This window comes from Eptatretus burgeri, chromosome 14, assembly GCF_056783735.1.
Source record: "Eptatretus burgeri isolate ZD-2024b chromosome 14, Ebu_testis_v1, whole genome shotgun sequence".
NCBI lineage: Eukaryota > Metazoa > Chordata > Myxini > Myxiniformes > Myxinidae > Eptatretus > Eptatretus burgeri.
Window position 1 is genome coordinate 42,946,153 of NC_140974.1, and position 19,884 is coordinate 42,966,036.

The 19,884-nt window shown below is 46.0% G+C and overlaps 1 long non-coding RNA gene across 1 annotated transcript in view; it reads left to right on the forward strand.

Moving 5' to 3' along the window:
* Positions 1–8,525: 8,525 nt before the first annotated feature.
* Positions 8,526–19,884, forward strand: part of LOC147013046 (uncharacterized) — an 81,070-nt gene continuing 69,711 nt past the window's right edge. Inside the window, exon 1 of the long non-coding RNA XR_015051166.1 lies at positions 8,526–11,249. This is a non-coding gene — a long non-coding RNA (uncharacterized LOC147013046). The remainder of the gene's footprint in view (positions 11,250–19,884) is intronic.

Here is a 19,884-nt window from a genome sequence, read left to right on the forward strand (position 1 = left end):
CACGTATACCTTTCTCCACGATAGACCATCCTGTGTCCACCCAAAACCCAACCTCCCACGCTGCACCGCTCCCACAGTAAACACCCCTCGATCTCATTCACCTCAACCATCGCTTTCTGTTTCTGACTTTCCTTCTTCTCCAGGAGGACATTCTTCACCACCGGATCACCGACTCCTCAATCGTCATTGTTAATGGAAACCAAAGTTCTCCACCCTGACCATAAAAATACGTTCTTCAAACACCTGGTACTCTCAACCAGCTCACAAATCCACTCACTGACACCTAGGCTGGGTGTTGGCTCAACGGTTAATGTGGCTGATTTAAGGTCTTAGGGTCTTGAGTTGGAGCCCCTGTTTTTACCGTTCAATTAACAGCAGGTGGGGTTGACTCAGCCTGTCATCCCTCTGAGGTCTGCAAAATGAGCACCGGTGTACTGGTAATGGAGGGCACTGCATCAGCGGCGAAGTGGCGCCCCCAGAATATGATGCAACCAAGGCGGGTTGCCAGACCGTGAATGGCACGGACCAACACCTGTATTCTCTCCACAAGCCACACACAACGTCATATATGACCAATGGCAACAGCCCAAACTTTCAACACCTTTTGTATTCACAGAAGAGCGAGAGCAGAACGGAAGGGAACAAAATGGAAAGAGGGAAACGGCAACAGCAGAATAAAAGTGGGAGTGATGTCAACAGAATTGGGGAGAAGGGCACATGGGGGTGAACAAGCTGCACACAAGTTGAATGAAACACAGGAAGGGAAAAGTGGAGGAAGAAACAGAAAAGGAACAAACCATGCGAAAATTAACAAGCGAAAAGGAGTGAGGGAGAAAGAAAAATCACAATAACCTTTAAAAATGGAGTGCTTGGGAATGGGGTCATTTGGGGTAGAGAGATCACGAGTATAAATGGGGAATGACCGGACGTAGTGGTGAACGAAAAGGGGACTGATCAGACGAGGGAAGTTGGTTCAACAGGCAAGAGAAAAAGAGGAACAAATGAATGGAGATGAGGAGTGAGTCTGGATTTTAGGAGTTTAACAATACTAAGGGTGCAGACTGAGTGCACCCTGCATAAACCTGGGATGGACAGAGCCAAGAGAGGACAGAGGGTGCAAGACGACGACGGAGGCAGTAGAATACAGAGAGGTCACAAACCTGTCTGCGATGTGAAAGTCGAGACGCTCTGGACTAGACACTCAGCTTTCTCACGAGAGATCCTAATAATTTTGATGGCCTGGCTTTCCATGGCATCATGAGGAGCAAGGTGTGAGGTAGGGGCGCCAGCCCAAAGGGAAGAGCAGATCTTATAAAGCTGTGAACGAGGCCAATATAGATGTCAAAAGTTGAGTTTAGCCAAGGAAAGACCTTGCGCAATGGAGGATGCCCAGTGGAGGGCATCCTCTAGCTGGCTTAGGCCATCTTGGAAATATTTTCCACCCAAGAAAGATCATGGCTGATGATGAGGTTAAAAACTGTGAGTGAATTAACCTGTTCAAGTGGTTTGTTTAGGAAGTACATTGGAGGGTTTGCCAGACAGTCCTTTCATAGAGACAGGGTGGGTGTCTGATATTTGTTGCAGTTGAAAGTCATATTCCAAGTGATGGACCCGCTCCTGATTCTATAAAGGCCTGCAGAGAGGGAAGAGGTGCTGCCTGCCTGTCTGAAGTATGAGGAATGATACGGCAGATAGTGGAATCATCAGCAAAGTGACACGCTGGATTTTTCAGGGAATCAGAAAAATCATTGATGAAGACGAGGAACAATACTGAGCCCAAGACACAGTTCTCATCATCATTTCCTCTTATATTGTTCTTGTTCCTCATCTTCATCAGATCAGGTCAGGCATGGGAGCATGTGCCGGAGCAGCACGTCGCTGCCTCCTCTTTCCAGCAAAACCCTCGTCTGCGTTCAGTGAGGACACGAAGAGCAAGGTTACCGTCAATTGTTGACCTCTTTGGTGTAAAGCCTGACTGCTCTGGACGCTAGTGTGCAAGCAGATGGTGGCGAACCCTATCAAGAATTATCCAAGCAAAGACCTTGCCCGACATTGAGAGCAGCGTCACGCCTCGGAAGTTATTGCAGTCTTGGTGATCACCCTTCCCTTTCCAGAGAGGGATAGCAAGGCCCCTCTTCCCGTCAGTTGGGATGATGCCTGTGTTCCAGGCTGAGCACAGATCTGCAAGCAATGACACAATTTCAGTGTTCAACATGGATGACACAGATCCCAGGAGCTTTACCCCATTTCAACCAGCTCATCGCAGCCTGTGTTTGCACAAACGAAGATGTATCACAGTTGATTGGAGGGTCAGCAATCAGGATCGTAACGCCTCTGACATCTGACTCGACAGCTGGTGGATCAGCCTGGTACAACCACTCAAACTAACCGGCCCAGCGGGCGTTCACTTCGGACTCCTCTGTCAAGAGCCCACCACCCTCTGCTCCAACTGCAGTACACTGAGGGATGGGCTTGGAGGAAAGCAATGTGCAAATTCCCCTGTAAACAGGACGAGAATCACTTGACCAAAGGTGATGATCTACTCCTTCACAGATTCCTCACACACAGGCCTCCTTGTCCACCTTAAGCACACATGCAATTTTACACCTCAGCTCACTGAGCAGCTCAGCTCTGCCAATGAGCCTGGCTCTGCGACTCTGGTCAATGGTATCTCGTGTCTCTTGAGAGACAAAATTCTTCTTTGCCCTATGGTGAGTTCCAAGACATCCACCGGCAACATCAAGGACGGTGATCTTGAAGGCACTCCACAACTCTTCAAGATTCCCCAAAGCACCCAGACCCCCCAAATCCCCACTCAGCCTGTTCGCAAACTCCTCAGCTGCCCTCTCATTCTTGAGCTTGCCAACATCCAGCCTAGACTGGGACGTTACCATTCTCCCAGATTTAAGCTGCCACTTCAGAGATGCTGCAACAAGCCGGTGGTCAGTATTGAGGAACTGAGCACTCTGGGAGACCCTGCAGTTCTCGATCATCCTCCAACGACCATCAACGAGCACATGGTCAATCTCCTTTGCCACACCACCAGCGTTGGAATACCAAGTCTAGCGATGAGCCTGTGGGCACTGAAACCAGGAACCAGCCACCCTAAGTCCATGACTTCTTGCAAAGTCAAGGAACTTGGTGCTCTTCTGATTCACAGTTCCAGATCCAAGGGGACCAACATATGTCTCATAACCATCCCTCTCAGTTCCCGTCGATGCAATGAAATCCCTCAAGACTAGAAGAGTATCTCGCCTGTGTAGTGTCGTGGCAGAGGTGCGAACAGGCAGACACAAGCCGGAGGGTAACACAACTCTGCTTTATTGTCTCGAGCGAGAGGGTAGGCGTAGGATGCCCGTAACTCCGCTTTAATACGCACTCGATGCACTCTACAGGCACACGACCTACAGGACACTGCTAATGATACCACATGCTGCTAACTGGTGTTACTGGTGTTACCAGTCCCTAGTGGGCGAGTCGCGATATATGAAGCCACAACCACGTGACTACCATCACAACTCCTCCACGCCCCCACAACGCTCTACGCATTGAGCTTTGCACGCGTATGCCAATACGCCACAGCCTGGGGCACTGATCAACCACAGACTCAAGTGCGACATAGAATGCGTCCTTCACGGTGAGATCACTGGCCTCAGACGGAGCATATACAGAGACCAGGGAAACGACACCCAAGGAGTGATGAATCCTTAGTTTCATAATACACTCGTTGATTGGTGTTACCTCAAGTATCATTGGAGTCAGCTTATTGGATACAGTTACAGCAACTCCTTGGGCATGGTAACCATCAGAGCGACCAGACCAACAGTATATGTAACCACCCACCATGATCTCACCACCATCCGGTCTCTGAACCTCATAGAGTGCTGCAATACCTATGTTCAAATGCTTGGGCTCAGGTGATGACAGAAACAAGTGATCTCTTAGCGATAGGACATTCCTGGCACCCACCCAAAGGGACCACCTCAGATTAACCCAAGGAGACCGCCATCTGGTGGATGATGACACCTCTGTAGCACTCCACCACACACCACCTTAATCTGACCCTGGAGGTTTACCCCATGGTTTTCCTCCCATCATCAAGGAATGGGGGTCCTGAAGGCTTTGCCGCAATCCCATCATCCTGTGAGCTGCCCTGTGAAAGGTAGCAGAACAGAAGTTACTCCCACAGAGTGGGTTTTCAGATTTCCTTACATTTGTGGGTTTTGCGGAATGAAGCATTTCACGATGGCAAGAGTTCAAACCTGCCACCAACCTCCAAAAAAAGTAACCCATCTGCAGGAGGACATCGGCATACACAGTTGGGCTTGGGCACGATATATAGATAGCCGTTGGCTCACAAGGAGCTCCTCCACCCTTTGACAGATTTTGTTTTTAATCCTGCTGGGTGTCCATATCCATACACCCTACTCATCAGAAAATCTGGTGGAGAACATGATATAGTCTCTGATAACCTGACCATGAAAAAGGTGAGTATAGGTTTACATGGTACCATCGATGGATCTTCATCGATGAAGAACAATACTGGGCCCTTGGGGCACTCCAGCCTTGACAGGGAGAGGAGATGAGAGGATCCCGTCAAGAGTTACACACTGACTACGAGAGTGGAGGAAGTCAGTGATTCATCTGAGGAGGTGGCCTTAGATACCATAAGCAGAGAGTTTGGAGATCAAGGTGGGTTGCCAGACTTTTTCAAATTCTCGAGATACAGTGCCAGTCAAAAGTTTGGACACACCCAACCTGTCCACCAAGTTTCGTCCAAATCGATCCACAACTTTTTGAGATATCGTGTTATATATCATTTTTAGCCCAATCTCTCAATGGCGAAGAATCACTTAAAAATTGTAGTAGTCGCATCCGGATCCGGATCTTCACCAAAATCGAATCAATTCTTCCACATCACACGCCCAGCCTGTCCACCAAGTTTCATCTGAATTCGTCGACGACTTTGTGAGATATCGTGCAATATATTGGTTTCGCCCTATCTCTCTATGGTGAAGAATCACTTTAAAAATTATCACTTCCGGATCCTGATCCAGATCTTCACCAAAATTGAATCAATTCTTCCCTGTCACACACTCAACATGTCTACCAAATGTCATCCAAATCCACCTATAACTTTTTGAGATATCGTCCTATATATAATTTTGGCCCGATCTGATCTCAAAGGTGAAGAATCACTTAAAATATTCTTGTAGTCGGATCCAGATTCAGATCTTCACCAAAATCTAATCAGTTCGTCCTTGTCATACACCCAACCTGCCCACTAAATTTCATCCGGATCTGTCCACAACTTTTTGAGATATATTGCACACAGACAGACAAACAAGAAAAAGACATTTTGCTGAGCACGATACTTGCAAAATCCACCCCCTCCCCCCTCCAAAGGTTGCCATGGATACATCAAATTGTCCATTTCACAATGATTGAAACCGACAACCTTAATCAAAGCTCAGGTCAATCGTATGAAAATTGATTATTTTTCAGATTGAAATTGAAGATTATAAAAGCTTGACCTTGAGTTGACCTTTTGACTTCGAAAATAGTCGGTTTCCAAATTTAGTGATGCACGATGCAATTGCCGCTTAATTTTTCAGGTTAATCAGAAGAAAATTGCCAATTTTTCAGATGAAATTTGATGGTTTTAGAAGTTTGACCTTGAGTTGACCTTTGACCTTTTGACCTCAAAAAGAGTTGCTTTCCCAATTCAGTGACACAATATGCGAATCTTGTTCAAATTTCAAGTCAATTGGATGAAAAATTACGATTTTAGAAATTTGACCTCAAAATCAAGAGGCTTCTCAGTTGAGACTACCTCTTCAACTTTGTGAAGTTTCATGAATATTGGTTTTAATCTGTGACCTTTCGGCGATTGACAGACAGAATAGCAAAATCGACTGACAAATACTTGCAAAATCGAAGATTTTTCAAGTGTAACGAACAGAGAGAAAGGGGTGAAAATATAACCTCCTTCACCTTTGGTGGCGGAGGTAAAAATTAAATAATTCTGGATGCTAGACCATGTGTCCGATCAGGTTGAAATTCACTTTTTAAAATTTCCAATCACTACAACATCATAATTTTGAAGTTTCACATTGATTGATGCCTCCGAGTAGCCGGATTACAGGCGCACGCCACTACGCCCGGTGTATATGTATGTATATATGTATATATATATATATATATATATATATATATATATATATATATATATATATATATATATATATATATATATATATATATATATATATATATATATATATATATACACACAAGACGACCCGTGAACCCGTTGGGTTCCCGTTGTGACAGCGGTTGATAAAAAAAAATCATTAAATTTTTTTTTTTTTTAAAGATAGCTTCAGAGAACTATACTACTGAGGTTGTTTGTATTGATCAAATTCTCCCGAAGAGTACTTGACTGAATCGGGAATTGATTTCTTAATAATTTTTTCGTTGCCCGATTTGAACGAAACTTGATACTGCACACCGGAGGAGAATGGTGAGTAAGGTAGTCCTCAAATTTTTGCGCTATCGTGTACCGTTTTGGCTGTATTTCGGGAACATACATACAACATGAGAGTTTTAGATATATGTATATATATATATATATATATATATATATATATTGTTACGGATTCGCGCCCGCCGGCGTGCGGACGGCCACGTAACTCGAATCGCGGCACGTCGCCCACCGGACAGACAATCCAGTCATGACCCTCTCGGACTAACGCCGGGAACCAGTCACGGGTGGACCTTTCGGTCTCACCGCGATCGAGCCAATCAGCCCCCGCGTGGAATAGGGTTGCTCGCCAAATTCGACCTACCTAAGTACCCACACGGAGGGTAGACCGGGCGATCGCACCTCGCCGCAGGTCGACTTCGGACACGGGCCACTTAAGCGACCCGTTCCGTACTATCGGGATAACCGAGCGGTGTTATCGTCGACCTCGACGGTTCGATTAATTATCGGGCGTATTCAGCCCACTACCAACCCTTTACGTGAAGCAAGATGAGGATTCAATGAAAGAAATGACGAAGCGAAGCGGGAAACAGTTCAACACAAAGCACATTTATTCGCCATGAACGGAAAGCACACATATTCAATTCCACCAAAAGCACATAGAAAAGGAAAAGAAACACAATGCAAATTTTACACAAAAAGCAAATGCGACAATGCAGATCTAATACCGATTACGCGAGCACACGGCAACACTTATACAATTTTACTTCACAGACGGCGCCGACAACACATACCCAAAACCAAGAAAAAAGAACACCCTCAAGGATGAGGCGGGCCTGAGGCCGAGACCGGGTCGGGCCTACCCGTCTGGTGATGAGACGCGGAGCGGCGATGGTGCCTCAACTCCGCGGGCCTCGCGGACAGTGTCTGGTAGGGGGTGGGAAGGGGGCCCCCTTGGTCGCACTATCTCAGCGCGGGGGGAAACAGGAGGGGGTTGCTGATGCTCAGGGGAAAGGAGGATTTCTACTCTGCCTCGAGTCCCGCGACGAGCGTCTCCACCTCGACCAGGTCGCGCCGTCGGCCTCCCTGGTGTGCAGCTCCCGGCACGACGCGAGCACCCCCTCGTCTGCCCTCGCCGCCTCTCCACAGCTCCGTCCCCTTCGCTCCGACTCCAACGCACACGACGACGACCAACTCCTTCTTGCTTCTTCTTCCCAACTCCACCAACTGCGAAGTCTTAACTCTCCCGACTTGACGAACGCGGTCGCTTATATAAGCCCCGTGGCTTCGCTCTCTCATCTTTGACCCCCTGCCTTCGACCTTTCACCTCGCTCCCCATTGGCCCGAGAAAAAGTGGGCGTGAATGCATTTTGATCCATAAATTTGCATATAGCGATCGCCCTCCAATGCCCTGGAGGCGGGGCCAAATCGCCCCTCGCTCACCGATTGGACGGAACAAAAGTGGGCGTGTGTCGTTTTTGATCCGTTTTTGGAGCTGAAAATCCGTGGTTTTGTACACGCTGTTCGGCGCACGCCCTGCACGAGTCCAACACCGGTACCCACAAGCGGCGCAAGAACGGTGGCGATGCGACGGTTGCGAGGTGTGACGTGAAGCGGCGCCGTGGTGGGTGGTTGATGTTGTGGTTGGTGGTGGTAACAATGGCGGTTGGTCCAAAATAAAGATAGTAAAAGAAAAACGGCTATCCTGAAGAGTCGCAGCACGCATGAATGACATTTATTCCCTCTAGACAACGGGTTTGGGCCTAACTACACATATACTTACCGAGATATCTCACCTAAGGGACCTGAATGGTGGTTTGCGAATTTAGTAACCACAACAATATATATATATATATATATATATATATATATATATATATATATATATATATATATATATATATATATATATATATATATATATATATATATATATATATTGTTACAGCCAAGTGTATTGTGAGGGGGTTAAACCTTGTTTCTCCTCGGAAGAACCGGACTTGGGGCCATTGTTCAAAATTAAGTTAATGGTGCAGTGGGTTGCTTCACAACCACGAACGCCAATCAGTTAATCATGAGTTTCAGTATCCACCGACTAATTTGCCATTAACTAGAGGTCACATAACCTCCTGACCGAGGAACACACTCTCGGCGATGCATCAATCTTATCTTGATTAGATCTGAAGTAAGGCAGCCGAGCGTTCACCGCTGGTGCACACCAACTATGACAGGTTAGTTTGGGAATGACCTCCCAGTCTATCTAGGTTCGGACAATGCTATATCAATGGAAGGAAATGACAAACACGGACAGGTTGAAACGTAAACAAGGAATTTATTATTAAGAAAAAATAAATAAACTGAAGAACTTTTTAGATCCTCGTGGAGGATCTCTAAGTCTTACTCACGTTGTTGTTCTTCTTCTTGTGGACTTTTTTGTTTCACAGCCTACAGGTTTTCATCGAAACTTCCTGAAACTTGGCATATATATGTAAAAATACCCTGCGCAGACAGTGACCATCTCCGATTTTGAAAATTCCTCCTAGAAAAAAAGTTATGACGTCAAAATATCTCCGCTAATGGGAATTGCCTAAAAAATTATCTCCGAAACGAGGCAAACTTTTTGAATTCTGTTTGCAGGAATCGAATAGGGCATGAGCTGAGATGAATTACCGCACATATGATGCAGCACTATGACGTCATATCAATTTTTATGACGTCATTCCTATTTTTTGACATTTTTTGTTTCACAACCCAGAGTTTTCATCGGATCTTCGTGAAACTTACCATCTATATGCAGAAAGCCCACGCGCAGGCAGTAACCACCTCCAATTTTGGAAATTCTTCCTAGAAAAAAAGTTGACGTCATAATATCGCCGCTAATGGAAATCGCCTATACCATTATCTCGAAACTAGGCAAGCTGTTTGAATTTTGTTTGTGGGAATCAAGCCGGACATTAGCAGAGATAATTTATCGCAAACCTGATACATCAAAATGACGTCATATTCGTTTTTATGACGTCATCATTAAGAGGATGAGGATATTAGCTCATTTGAGCTTGTTATTTCCGTTGGTGTAAATGCCTGAATTCAAATCAATCAAAATAATGTTAAACAAATAAAGAAATAAACAAGCATTTATAGAAAAATCGACAAAGAGCAGGTGCTTATCACCAAGCTTTACTCAACAATTAAACACGAGACATGGGTACCCAGCAGATCATTCAGGAGGAAAAGAAATCCGGTCTCAGCTTACCAAGGCAGAAATCGTCGTGCGTCGACTAAAATTACCCAAAATGTGTGTGCGTACTTTGGTCCACTGACAGCGCCCTGCCGCGCCGTGCACCCACCCACAAACAGGCTCGAACACCAATCACCGTCACATCGTCACCCCCAGGAACCAGGGATGCCAATAATCAGGGACCCCAATAATCAGGTATGCCAATAATAAGGTACGCCAATAATCAGGGATGCCAATAATCAGGTATGCCAATAATCAGGGACCCCAATAATCAGGTATGCCAATAATAAGGTACGCCAATAATCAGGGATGCCAATAATAAGGTACCCCAATAAACAGGGACGCCAATAATAAGGTACGCCAATAATCAGGGATGCCAATAATAAGGTACGCCAATAAACAGGGACACCAATAATAAGGTACGCCAATAATCAGGGACGCCAATAATCAGGGACGCCAATTATAAGGTACGCCAATAATCAGGGATGCCAATAATCAGGTATGCCAATAATCAGGTACGCCAATAATCAGGGATGCCAATAATCAGGTACCCAATAATAAGGTACGCCAATAATCAGGTACGCCAATAATCAGGGACACCAATTATAAGGTACGCCAATAATAAGGTATGCCAATAATCAGGTACGCCAATAATCAGGGACGCCAATAATCAGAGATGCCAATAATCAGGTATGCCAATAATCAGGGACGCCAATAATCAGGGACGCCAATAATCAGGTATGCCAATAATCAGGGACGCCAATAATCAGGTATGCCAATAATCAGGGACGCCAATAATCAGGTATGCCAATAATCAGGTACGCCAATAATCAGGTATGCCAATAATCAGGGACGCCAATAAGCAGGGACGCCAATAATCAGGTATGCCAATAATCAGGGACGCCAATAATCAAGTATGCCAATAATCAGGTACGCCAAGAGACAGGTACCGAGCAGAACCATCAGGAACGGTCCAACTGCCACCCACCCTCAGGAACCATCAGGAGCTGCAACCAAAGGTCAGGAGCTGCAAGGAACCATCAGGAGCTGTCAACAACCGTCAGGAGCTATCACCAACCATCACCAACGGTCAGGAACTGTCACCAACTATCAGGAAGGTGGTCCTCCAGTCCATTTTAGAGGCGACCAGTGTGGGCGGAGCCTCAAGCAGACTTAAGCCAAATCCAGCTTGTCGATTGGCGCATCGCTGCACGTGACCTCCAACCGTCAACCCCCGAAATCATTCCTTCCCCTCCATCGAATAAGATGCAACTCCCAATTAATACAGGCCTGGCTTACGACGCCATGTTCGGGGCGCCGGACGAACGCCAGAAAGCAGCCATTTTCCGGAATTACTGAGCGAAAACGTGAAGCGCTCACAAAACGTCAACGGCAACCATTACCTTCCCGTTCAGCCCGACACGAACAGCAGCCAGCCAGCGTCCATAGAGCTGCCGAACGAGGCGTCGAACGTCGATGAATGAGAGCTGGGTGTCGAACATCAATGGAAAAAGGTGGATGCCTGAGGTAAATGATCCACAGCCATGTCTGACTGTCAGAATAACTGTTCAGGACAAGCCCGCGGTGTGTTTAATCAAATGTCCTGCAAGTCAAAAGTGTAAATAAATCCTCTAATTCCAAGCCAATGTGTCTTGATGGAAAGGGGTAGAATGAGTCTCCGTTAGACTAATGGCGATCTCTCGCGTGTATGAACGGTGGATATCTCTCATGCGGAAAATGAATACTGGTGTAAAATCAGACATCATGAATGTGTCTTAAAGAGGAAAAGGTTATATTATCCCATAAGAAAGAAAGGAAACCGATTCTTTACCCTTCTCCAACACTTCTATCAAAGAGGTATCAATCTTCTATCAAAGATTCTATCAAAGAGGGAGAATCCCACCAGACAAGGGGATAGATCTATTCTGAACATGCATTTCTGTAAATACTGAAACTGTCTGAGGACCTGGATGTTGTGTCCATTATTCGGATCCGATTCTGAAATCCACAACAATATATATATATATATATATATATATATATATATATATATATATATATATATATATATATATATATATATATAATATAGTGTTACGGCTGTGGAAATTCGCAATACACCAGAAATGGTCCTCAGGTGAGATATATCGGTAAGTTCATGTGTAGTTAGCCCAAACCCGTGGTTTAGAGGGAATATATGTGATCCATTCGGGCTGCGATTCTTCAGTTAGCCGTTTTTCTTTTGCTGTCGTTATTTTGGTGCAAGAACAACAACGAACATCGCCACATACAACATCTCAACGATCACGCCATTCACTACACGACGCCAACAATCACGCCATTCACACCACGACGCCACCTTCCACAACTACGCTACCACCATCTTCAACGAGCGCCGTGTGGTCACGATCTCCGCGGGACGGATGAAAGGAGTGGAGTGGCAGCAGCAACAAGCGTGCGAAGGGGCATCTCCCGCCCAAAATGCCCACGCAAATATCTCCCGCCCGAATCTTCCTTCCCTCGTCGTACGGCGCGTGGAGAAGAAAACCAACAATGCCTGTGGGGTTTTCCCGCCATTTTTCCCCGCGCTTGGTGTGAAAGGGGGAGGGGGTGGCACGTCCTCTCCCGATTGGCGGATGCGCGGTGTGACGTGGCCGGTGGAGAGGAACACCCCCCTTCGAGGCATTTTCTGGAAGCGTCTCGAAGGAAGGAGGAGCCAAGAACGGAGCGGAGCGAAGGGTGGAGCCCGACCCTACAAAAGGGTGGGCGTGGAGAGTCCCTGTTCCCTTGTCCCTGGAGGAGAATTGTCGAGAGTTGTGGAGAGTCGCTGGTCGGTTGTGCCTGAATGAGAATTGTCAAGAGTTGTTGGAGAGTCCCTGCTTGAGGTTCTGTTCATTCGTTCGGGTCGGGCGGACGACACGTGCAGGCGCGAGGCACGAGCCCAGTGGACCACGCCGGAGGGACTCAGAGTTGCGGTCGCCAAGGGCTGGACGACGCGTTCAGGGAAGTTGCGACTTCCTTTTCTTTTGGGGTTTTGTGTAAATGTCTGTGGGTGGCGCCAGTCTTGAGAAGTAGAACTGTTTTAAGTGTTGCCGTGTGAATCGCCTTATTCGGTTGTAGATCTGCGTTGGTTCTTTGCTTGTGTTTTTCTTTGCATAAACGGATACGTGTATTGCTTTTATTGTATCCCTTTGACTGTAATATACGTGCCTTCCGTGCTTCCGTGAATAAATGTGCTTGTCCGATTGTTCCCCGTTTTGCTTCGTCTTTTCCTTTTATTGAATCTCCATCTTGCATCACGTTAGGGATTGGTAGTGGGTTTAAAACACCCGGTAAATAATCTGAACCGTCAAGGTCGACGATAACTCCGCTCGGTTATCCCTGTAGAACGGAACGAGCCGCTTAAGCAGTTCGTGTCCGGAGTCGACCTGTGGCGTGGTACAACTCCTTGGTACGCTATCCGCGCGGGTATTTAGGTAAATCGACCATTCGGCGATCGGACCATATTTTGCGCGGGTAGAACTGAGTTGTGGTGAGGTTAAACCCCCACCCGTGACTAGCTCCTTGGCGGTAGTTCCAGGAGGGTCATGACTGAATTGCACGTTCGGTGGGCGAAGCGGCCGCTATTGGTTACACGCGGTCGATCGCACGCCGGCGGGGCGCGAATTCGTAACAATATATTATGTATTGTACCAAGACACCAGCTTGCCACTCAAGGGGATTAATCCCCGGTTGTCCTCGGAAGAGCCGGACTTGGGGCCACCGCTCACAATTGACGTTGTGGCACAGTGGGTTGTTTTAGAACCACGAATGCCACCCAGTTAACCACGAGTTCCAGTGTCCACCGTCTAATTATGCCGTTTAACTAGAGGTCACGTGGTTACCTGAGCGGGGAGCGCGCCCTCGGCAAAGCACCAATGTTATCTCAATTAGATTTTAATTAGGGCGGCCGAGCGTTTTAACCGCTGGTGCATGCCGACTATTTTTGGTCAAATCTGTGGTAATTACCTCCCAGTCTCTCTCGGTTCGAACAATGCTACACCAATGGAAGGAAAGGACAAACACGGACAGGTTGGAAGTCGATAAATAATTTATTAATAATAAAATAAATAAATAAAAAGAACTTTTTATTTTCTGAGGTAAATAAATGAATAAGTTTCAAAGCAAAATCAACCAAAATGAATAATTGCTCAGGCAAAATCAATCAAAATGCCAGGAAAGAGACAGAGAGCAGATGCTTATCGGGGGTTGACTTACAGATAAACAAAGACAAGGGTACCCAGCAGATCATCAGAGGAGGGGAGGGGGGGGCAGAAGAGTGGTCTCGCTCACCAGTGAGTAGTTGTCCATGAAGTGAAAACATCCTGAAATGTGTGTGTGCATGTCACGTCCGTCATTAGCACCCAGCCTTTCCGTGCACCCTCTCGCGAACAGCCTTGAACGCCAATCGACGTCTGGGAGGGTACGGAGATCGTCTGTCGTGGGTTTAGACCCTGGTGCTGCGACACGGGCAGCTCCTTACACTTCACGAAACTGGTGACGTCCAGTGAACCACACGGTCCGTCGGTGACTGACCCGCACCTCACTCGTTGGTGACCGACCCATGCCTCACTCGTCAGCACTGCTCACACCCACACGTGCACCACACGCTCGCTTGCTCAAGCACTGGGAAGGACGAATTGTTTCGTTGTTGGTGCTGGTCAGACACCCACACGTGCACCACACGCTCGCTTGCTCACTTGCGGGCTCGCACGCTTCCTCGCCTCCATGCTTCCTCCAAGCTTCCTTTTTTTTCATGAGCCACGAGCATAACAGTTCTAAAACTTATCTTCCATGAGCGATGCACAAAGCAGCTGGATGTACGTACAGTCCAGTACAATCCTGTACGTATGCAAAAAACATATCTTCCATGAGCTGTGAACATGATCTGCTTCCTGTACGTGTATTGTAGTTTTGCAGGATAAACGTAGTTTCGCAGGACGTCCCACTATGTGCACTTTAAGCATGCGGTACTGTACGTACTGTGTTGTAGCTTCAGGGCATAAACATAGTTTTGTGGGATGTCTCACCAGTGTAACGCGTCATTCCTCACGACGCCATCCCCCGTGAGTTACTTACAGAATGAAAACATGAACAGCATCTATTGATGTATCCAGTAATTACCAGGTCGTCACATACAGACATTACACAATGGAAACATTCAGCGCATCTTCGTGTAAATCACCATCTTGCTACGAACAGCACCATCTGAGCTGTTACATCTTAAAAACGCTCAGCATAATTTACCTGTAGAAAGGAAAGATGTCATGTCCTGTGAGTTAAAGAATGGAAACTGTGATGTGTGAATGAATGTATGTATCCTAATCAGAATGTGATGTATGTAAGAATGGAAACTGTGTGTGGGCAGAAGGTATACAGACTCATAAAAACCTGCTGTCACCACGGCGACCTACCGACAACACAAGACAAGACCTACCGACAAGTATTTACATATATGAAGAACTCTGTGACCTCATCAAGCTACACTTCAAGCCGAAAGCTGGTCGAATCATATTGAGGCACAAGTTTTATACACACACTCGCCAGGAAAATCATGACATTTCCAGTTTTATCGCTGATCAGCGCCGTTTCCCAGAACCATGTCAGTTTGCTGCTGTGCTTGATGAGATGCTCCGAGACATTATTGTGATTGGGGTAAATCATATCGTCGTCTTTCGAAAACTTGCTCAAGAAGACGACCTTGGTCTTGGGGAAAAGCAGTGAAGATTGCACAGGTGTGCATGACAACTGCTGAAAACTTGAAGGAGATCTCGTCGAAGAGCCAGAACTCTTCAAGTGTAGCTACTGTAAATAAGATTGCTCAATCTTCGTATAAGGCTCGACCTAAGCCAGTTGTGTGTTTGAAACCTGCTTCATCGGTAGCGAGAAGCCTCAAGAACTTGTGTTGGCTCACCAGTGCCGTTTCAAGCGGTACACGTGTAACGGATGTGGCAAGATTGGGCATCTTCAAAAGAGGTATTCCCAATCCAGCAGTGGTGACGGTACTGGCACCACCCATGATGTGGACGATGGCAAGCATGTTGCTGGAGCTTCTGAGTCATCACTGCATGGTGAGATGTATACAATCCATGGCAGCACCACACCGATAACTGTTGATCTTCAACTGATTGGCAAGCAGGTGTCAATGCAAGTGGACACAGGTGGGAGTCGGTCAATTATGAGCCAGGAGACATTTTACAAACTGTGGAACTGTGAGGCTGTGAAGCTCACATTGAGTCCAGTGAAGGCCAAACTTTGGACCTACACCAAGGAAATTGTTCCAGTGATTGGCAGCACAGATGTCAGTGTGTCTTATGATGGTGTGACTTATGAACTGTCTATGTGGGTTATACCAGGCAATGACCCTCCATTACTCGGTCAGAACTGGCTTGAGAGCATCAAGCTGAACTGGCATGAGATTTTAAAAAGCTGTCCACAGCGGAGGCTTCCAGTTGTGCTCAAGTGCTGCATAAGTTTCCATCTCCATTTGAGCCAGGAATTGGTTCCTTCATGGGGATGAAAGTTAAGATTCATCTTGACTTGGAAGCAAAACCCATCTACTGTAAAGCAAGATCTGTTCCCTACTTGATGAGGGAAAAGATTGAGTGTGAACTTGAGAGACTCCAGGGTGGGGGGGTCATCTCTCCTGTTAAGTTCAATGAATGGGCTAGTCCAATTGTTCCTCTCCTGAAAGGTGATGGAGCAGTGAGGATCTAAGATGACCATAAATCACCACTCCATGCAGGATCAGTATCCATTGCCCAAAGCGGATGACCTGTTTTCGACATTAGCTGGCGGAAAGTCATTCACCAAGTTGGAGTTGACGTCTGCCTACATGACAATAGCTGGATGAGGAGTCGAGGAAACACACTTGCATCAACACTCACAATGGGCTGTTCATCGACAATTGTTGTCCTTTTGGAATATGTTCAGCAGCTGCCATCTTTCAGAGAAACATGGAGTCGATTGAAATCTGTGCCAAAAACTGTCATGTTCCAGGATGACATCTTGATCATGGGCTGCGATACTGCAGAACACCTGAGTAACCTGGAGGAAGTCCTGCATCGTTTGGACAAAGTAGGACTCAGACTGAAACATGAGAAATGTGTTTATGGTGCCCAAAGTAGTATTCCTCTGCAGAAGAGTCACTGCCACTGGGATCATGCCATGTGATTCCAAAGTTGAAGGCATCAAGAACGCACCCAAACCAGAAAATGTGTCACAATTGCGTTCCTTTTTGGGTTTGCTCAACCATATTGGCAGTTTCTTGCCACGGATGAGTACAATGCAAGAACACCTGCATCAGTTACTTCGGAAATGGAAAACTTAGGTTTGGGGCAACGCCCAGGATGGGCAACTTCAGGGAAGCTAAAGGTCTTTTGTTTTCTAACAAGTTGCTTGTTCATTATGATCCATGAAAGCATCTTGTATTGTCGTGTGATGCCAGTGCCTACGGGGTAGGCTGTGTGTTACAACAAGCTAATGAGTCAGGCAAATTACAACCTGTTGTGTCTGCTTCCAGAAGCTTGACGAAAGCTGAAAGAGCCTATGGTATGGTTGATAAAGAAGCATTCGGCTGTGTGTTTGGGGTAACCTAGATTCATCAGTATTTGTCTGGTCATAAATTTGAGCTTGAAACTGATCACAAACCGCTCACCTTCTTGTTTTCACAGAACAAGGGAATCAACACCAATGCGTCATCACATGTTCAGTGGTGGGCCTTGTCACTGTCTGGTTACAATTGTACTATTCATTACAGGCTGGGCACTGGGTATTGTGCTGATGGATTGAGTCGACTGTTGGTACCCATCAGTGATTGTAACAATACCCTTCAACCTGCTGACCTTGTATTGGCTATGAATGCGTTTGAGAGTGACAGTTCTCCAGTCACTGCTGCTAAAGTGAGGTTGTGATCTAATAGAGATTCTGTGTTGTCTGTAGTTAAGCATTGTGTTTTGATTGGCGATTGGTCCCGTATACCAGACTCAGAGGAGTACAAACCGTATTTACGTAGTCGAGATGAGTTATCTGCCCAGTCAGAATGCTTACTTTGGGGCTGACGTGACATCATGCCAAAGCAGGGAAGAGAGAAGTTGGTTACTGGTGGTCGTATGGCAGCTTAGCTGCCGGGGTAGCTATCATTTCTTGAAGCGCGACTGTGTCACTGATGCAGTGCCCCTCTACCAGTACACACACTGGAACTGGTACTCATTTCACCAACCTCGGAAGGATCACAGGCTGAGTCAACCCCCTGGTGTATTAATTCAGCGGCCGATGGGGCTTGAACTCAGGACCCTAGGATCCCAAGCCGCCACCCTAACTACTGAGCCAATACCAGGCTTAGATTGATTGCTGAACTACATAGTACCCACCCTGGTATTTTTATGATGCAAACTATCACAAGGTCTCATGTTTGGTGGCCTGGTATTGATTCCGAACATGAATCTTGGGTTCATTGATGTGATACGTGTACGCAGCTTAGCAAGTCACCAGCGGAATCACCGCTGAGTTTTTGGTCGTGGCCTTCCAAACCTTGGTCCAGAATTCATGTTGACTTTGCAAGTCCGTTCTTAGGAAAAATGTTCCTTGTTTTCATTGATGCATTTTCCAAGTGGATTGAGTGCTCTATCATGTCCACCAGCACTTCTGCCGCCACCATTGAGAATTTACCTGTCATGTTCGCTACTCACAGTCTACCTGATGTGTTGGTAAGCAATAATAGTTCGTGTTTTACATGTCAGGAATTTCAGGAATTTATGAGATTGAATGCTATCAAACATGTCCGTTCCACTCTGTTTAAACCCACTTTTAATGATCAGTCAGAGCGTGCTGTACAGATTATCATGCAAGGGTTAAGGCGCGTTACTCAAGGTTCGCTTCAATCGTGTTTGTCACACATGATGCTCAGTAACAAATCCAGAACACATACTGTAACTTGAGTACCCCCAGCCGAATTGCTTATGAAGCGAGAACTCAAAACCATAGGCGTAGTTTGACTTCTCTATTTGGGAGGGTAGCAAGCTTCATCTATCTATAATTCCAGCAGTGTGTGTGTGTGTGTGTGTGTGTGTGTGTGTGTGTGTGTGTGTGTGTGTGTGTGTGTGTGTGTGTGTGTGTGTGTGTGTGTGTGTGTGTGTGACCGCTGTTTCTCGACAACCGCTGGTCCAATCTAATTGAAACTTGCCAGATATATTGAAGGGGACCTGAGGATGTGCCTTTTCAAGGTTTGATATTAATCGGACAAGTGCTTCCCAAGTTATGGCCATTTATTTACCAAACCAATGACAAGACACGTTGTTACATGGGCGTGGCCGATGGGGAAGGGAAGCTCAGCCGCGTTCGCCATTACGGGTGACAACGTATGGACTTCTGGATCCATTACGGGTTACAACGTACGGACTTCCGGATTATGATGACTTCGTGTATTCTAATAATTTCTCGATTTCTTGTGCGCATTTATAGATAAACACAATGCCCCAAGTTATGATCGTTTTCATATTAGACAGTGCATAAATTTCGGTAACATCAGAGTGCTGGTATGCTCCGAACCGGGAAGTAATTTTTTCTCTCTCTTCTCTTCTTTTTTTGTTTTACCTTGCCACGACATTGCGAAAGGGTAAAATACGTTGGCGCTCATTGAATAGTTGGGTATTAAAACGAAATTGCGAATAATCGTAACTACGAATAATATTCGAACTTCCGGGCCACGTACGGGCACTCGAGAGTGAAGAAACGGCCTGTGTGGTTGTTGTTTGTTGCTTGCGGTTTGAATATTTATTTATTAATTTTTTTATTATTATTATTATTTTTTTTTTACGGGCACGTACTAGTATCAATAATGGGTAGCTAGGTCTGACTTCCAAAATTACCATTTGTTAGTGTAGTTCCAGTGCACATGACATCACAAATACAGTTTGCATTCATTATTTAATTGCCGTTGTTACTTATGAAATCTAAAGATTCGTAAGTTTATTGATATGATGACTTCCATCATCTGTTTGTGTGTGTGTTTGTTTGTTTGTAGGCATGATAACTCGAGAACGGAAGAAGCTACCAATGTCAAATTACACCACGTGATTCAGGAGGGTGATGACGAGTGCTGATTACATTTTGGTCAAAATCG